Here is a 5,627-nt window from a genome sequence, read left to right on the forward strand (position 1 = left end):
GCAAGTAAAATGTAATGAAAAGAGGAAATGATGTATTCATCATGACAGAGAAAATGAACACTGTTTTAGAGAATAATGAAATTTATATAAATCAAAGACTCACATGAAAAATAATAGCATGTTTGCTAAGGGCATATCCTAAATATACCAGCACATAATTAATAAAACATAGTCTGAACTCAATGAAGACAATACCTGTAGCCAGACTATGATTGTGAGAATTGAACTGAAAGGAAAAAAATCATAGAAAAAAATAAAAGGATAATAAGGAAATAAGGTCTCCTGAGATAAGGACTGAGCTCTGAACTCTGACACTGCACATTCCCAGTAGGAAAAGCAGAATGGGCTCTGAGTTCATCTATGGGTGCACATTCACCATTTTAAGTGGGAAATCACCAAATGTGTCCTGTAACCAAATGTCAGTTTACAGAGTCCATTTTGCTCAATCTGTTCTCCATGGTGAAACGGTCTAATGTCCAAGTGATAAAGTTACACACTAATTTAAGGGCACAAGAATTCCCTTTCCCATGCCTACTCTCACTAAAGAAATCAACAAAGCACTGCATTGACGTGGAATGGTGCTGTCTCCTCTCCCCAGTACACAGCCTGTCTAAACTTGACTTTATTATGCCTGTTCTTGTGCAAACTTCCAAATCCCTGAAAAAAGATGATTCAAATAAATCTCAGATTCAATGAACAGATAAGCTTAAAACAGAAGAAAGATGAGGTACAGTTTGTCTAGAGATTTTTCCTTGCAAAACAAGAACTACTCTAGGCAATTATATGGAGATATGAAACTGCTACAGATGGCTTCCTAAGACGATTAATACCATAAGACCATTGTATGCAATTTTGTCATTATTTGCAAAAATCCCATTGATTGTAATGAACAAAAGTAACAAATTCAACACACACAATAATTGATTGTATTTTTAAACTTTAAGAGATTAGACATCTTTAAATCTTTTGGTCTGTGCTCTTAACTAGGGAATTTAAATAGTAAGAGATAAATCTGAAAGTTCTACCTTTGGGATGAAAATATAAATTATGTCAGTGTTACAGAGAAATACATGAATTCCATCTGTACTATTTACCTCATCCTTGGGTTCCTCTGAAATTTATGTTAGAAAACCAAACAGTAGTACAATTTACTGTCCTTGAACTGAACATTAAATAAAAACAAACATGGTTCACAGCTCAAGTTACATTAAAATCCTCAAATAGTTTTAAAACATTTTAAATTGTGATTATAATCATGTATATTTGATTATGGGTATGTTTATCTTAATTTGTAGTTTAAGAACAAATTCTAAAACATGTAAACTAAGTAATGTAAGTATATTTTATTATATTTTAACCTTTTAATTCAACAACAAAACACAAAAGTTTTAGTACTGGTTTAGAACATTCTATTTGCTTGTTCTGAAAGGACAGTTAGGAATGAGATCAAAATGAAAATATTAAAGACTAATGCACAAAACTAAGCTATTATACTTTTTTGCCTTAACATCACATTTAATTTTAATATGCAAACAGAAACCAAAATGTACTATATGGTTATGTCTGAAATGTAAAACTGTAGAAGATACTTAATTTTAGCTTTCATGCTTTTCTATATTTTTCAATTATCTTCATTGCATTTATACTTTTTTTTAAATAGGAAACAATGAAGCATGCATTTAAAACAAAAAGCTATGTGCACTGTCTGCAGTGTGGTCAACTAGTTATCTGGAGTTTAGATGAAGAACAAATCATCAAAATTTCCAAATAAAAAACATTTGGGAAAAAGCATACATTTTAAATTTTATGATTAAGAATATATTTTTAAAAAAATAGATTAAGACCCTGAACAAGGGAATAAATTGAGGTTGGATGACAGATAACCTTGCTAGAGATATTCTAAATTCTAGAGAAAGCTCATCAAAATGTTGATTAGGACTAGGGTTGTGGCTCAGTCAGAAAAGTGCTTGCCTCACAAGTGTGAGAACTGGAATCCCAAATCTAGAACCAATATGAAAACATTGGCTGTGGTAACATGAATCTGTGATCCCTTCTCTGGACAGACAGAGAAAAGCACATCATCAGAACTCACCCACCCACCACCCAGCCTAACCTACTTAGTAAACTGAAGGCCAATGAGAGAGCTTGTCTCAAAAATAAAGTAGATGGTGACTAAGCAGTGATGTCTGAATCTTCCTTTAATTTCCACTGGCAAGTGCACACTGGAACACACATTAACATGTATGCACAGGCACCTACACAAAGAAATAAAGATGTTGGTTCATTTGAAGTTCAAAGTTAAATGTGCCTGATAAACTTCAACGTTTTATTATAAGGTTTTAAAAAGTAGAGTGTGTGTCTTTATGTAAGTTTTAATTAGTTTTAGTATTGTCTCAGGAACTATCAGTGGAGAACTGCCATTGCCTATCAATGAGGAAATTACATAGTGTTCAAAAGAGTGCTGAGACAGCAGGCTGTCCATATGGAAAAAAAAGAATCAAGCTCAATGCCTACCATGTGTCAAAAAATCAATTCTGTACCCACAGAACCACAGTGAGGTATTACTACAGACACACTCAAATTTTTGAAAATCAGTAAGACTGATGCTATCATGAATGAGATTGTGAAAATGGTAGGCTTTCATATAGGCCTGGTAGAAATAAAAAAAAAAAAAACAATCATTTTGAAATAATTTGGTAGTATTTTACTTTTTCATATTTTTTTGTTTATTGGATTTTTTCTTTATTTACTTTTCAAATGTTATCCCTTTCCCAGTTTCCCATCCAGAAACTATCCAATCTCCCCTCCCCCTGCTTATTTGAGGGTGTTCCCCCACTCACCCCATCCCCTGTATTCCCCTACACTGCGGCATCCAGCCTTCACAGGACCAAGAGCCTCTCCTCCCATTGATGCCAGACAAGGTCATCCTCTTCTACATATGCAGCTGGAGCCATGGGTCACTCCATGTGTACTCTTTGGTTGGTGGTTTAGTCCCTGGTAGTTCTGGGGAGTCTAGTTGGTTGAAATTGTTCCTATGGGGTTGCAAACCCCTTCAGCTCCTTCAGTACTTTCTTTAATTCCTCCATTGGGGACCCCATGCTCAATCCAATGGTTGACTTAGAGCATCTGCCTCTGTATCTGTCAGGCAATGGCAGAGCCTCTTTGGAGACAGGTATGTCAGGCTCCTGTCAGCAAGCACTTCTTGGTATCCACAATAGTGTCTGAGTTTGGTGACTGTATATAGGATGGATCCCCAGGTGTGGCAGTCCCTGAATGGCCTTTCCTTCAGTCTCTGCTCTACAATTTGTCTCTGTATTTCCTTCTGTGAGTATTTTGTTCCCCCTTCTACAAAGAACTGAAGCATCTACACTTTGGTCTTCCTCCTTCTTGAGTTTCATGTGCTCTGTGAACTGTATCTTGGGTATTCCAAGCTGCTGGGATAATATCCACTTATCAGTGAGTGCATACTGTGTGTGTTCTTTTCTGACTGGGTTACTTCACACAGGATGATATGTTCTAGTTCCATCCATTTGTCTAAGAGTTTTATAAAGTCATTGTTTTTAATAGCTGAGTAGTACTCTATTGTGTGAATATGCCACATTTTCTGTATCCATTCTTCTGTTGAAGGACATTTGGGCTTTTTCTAGCTTCTGGCTATTATAAACAGAGCTGCTATGAACATAGTGGAGCACTTGTCCTTGTTATATGTTGGAGCATCTTCTGGGTATATGCCCAGGAGTGGTATAGCTTGGTCCTCAGGTAGTGCTATGTCCAATTTGCTGAGAAACCTCCAGACTGATTTCCACAGTGGTGGTATTTTAAAATATTAGATGCTTGTTATCATTCCTGTGTACTATCCCGAGAAGCCAAAGAAAATGAACACATATTTACACAATTATAATACATAGGTTCATCTCAACATTTCCACCATATCCAAAAGTAAGAATAATTTCTATTTAACAGGCAAGGATGCGTATTGCATATAAGGCTGTTTTTTTTGTGTCAACTTGACACAAACTGGAGTTATCACAGAGAAAGGAGGCTCCCTTGAGAAAATGCCTCCATGAGATCTAGCTTTAAGGCATTTTCTCAATTAGTGATCAAGGGGGAAGGGCACATTGTGGGTGGTGCCATCCCTGGGCTGGTAGCCTTGGTTCTATAAGAAAGCAGGCTGAGAACGGAGGCGGTGACGGCGGTGGCGGTAGCGGCCTGGGGAGGGACCGCCGGCCGCCCTTTCGGACATTCTTGGTGGAGGCGAAACATGGCGGAGGCCTCGGCGGCGGGGGCGGACGCTGGTTCCGCTGTCTCCGCGCACCGTTTCTTCTGCCACTTTTGTAAGGTGAGGTCAATCCCAAACTACCGGAATATATATGTCCCAGATGTGAATCAGGCTTTATTGAGGAAGTGACAGATGATTCCAGTTTTTTAGGTGGTGTTGGAAGCCGGACAGACAATAGCACAGCAACACATTTTGCCGAGCTTTGGGACCATCTGGATCACACAATGTTTTTACAAGATTTTAGACCATTTCTAAGTAGCAATCCACTGGACCAAGATAATAGAGCCAATGAGAGAGGTCACCAAACTCACACTGACTTTTGGGGACCAAGTCGGCCTCCAAGGTTGCCAATGACAAGAAGATACAGGTCTCGGGGAAGTACCCATCCCGACAGGTCACCAGCTATTGAAGGAATAATACAACAGATCTTTGCAGGATTTTTTGCAAATTCTGCCATGCCTGGATACCCACACCCCTTTTCTTGGAGCGGGATGCTGCACTCCAACCCTGGGGACTATGCCTGGGGTCAGACAGGGCTTGATGCCATTGTAACTCAGCTTCTGGGACAGCTGGAAAACACAGGTCCCCCTCCAGCTGACAAGGAGAAGATCACGTCTCTCCCAACAGTGACAGTAACTCAGGAACAAGTCAATACGGGTTTAGAATGTCCAGTGTGCAAGGAGGATTACACAGTTGAGGAGAAAGTCCGGCAGTTACCCTGCAACCACTTCTTCCACAGCAGCTGCATCGTGCCATGGCTAGAACTGCATGACACATGCCCAGTATGTAGGAAGAGCTTAAATGGTGAGGACTCTACTCGGCAAACCCAGAGCTCTGAGGCCTCTGCAAGCAACAGATTTAGCAATGACAGCCAGCTACAAGACCGATGGACTTTCTGAAACTAAAGACCATACCTGAACCAGGGCTGCCTGTGTTAGTCCTGCTATCATAGCTGTAAATTGTATCAAAACTAAATAGTCGATGGATTTAGGAATCATGTAAGAAACCCCAACCCATAATATTAATGCAATGAGTGTATTTCTTCTCTAAATTTAAAGTTAGGACTTACAGATGGAATTGTATCAACAACCAAATGCCGCTTGTTCCTGAATTGAGTGATAGTTTTATAAGTGTGAAACTTAATTATGTCAGTTTGCTCCTGCCTGAATAGAATCAATTCTTTAAAGTCTAGGTAGGGTTCTACTGTCATGTTGTCTTGTAATGGATGTCTCTACCTCCTCCTCCAATCTCTATCCTACCATTAGTGGATTTCACTGAAAATACAGAGAAGCCAGAGCCCTAAGGTCCTGTTATGTAAAGTCTTTTTTTCTTAATTGTACAGGAGTAC

General features: G+C 39.0%; 1 pseudogene; it reads left to right on the forward strand.

Annotated features, from left to right (window-relative positions):
- Positions 1-4,261: 4,261 nt before the first annotated feature.
- On the forward strand, positions 4,262-5,362 carry LOC114640124 (annotated as a pseudogene).
- The last annotated feature ends 265 nt before the right edge of the window (positions 5,363-5,627 follow it).

This window comes from Grammomys surdaster, unplaced genomic scaffold (assembly GCF_004785775.1).
Source record: "Grammomys surdaster isolate TR1022 unplaced genomic scaffold, NIH_TR_1.0 125776, whole genome shotgun sequence".
Lineage (NCBI taxonomy): Eukaryota > Metazoa > Chordata > Mammalia > Rodentia > Muridae > Grammomys > Grammomys surdaster.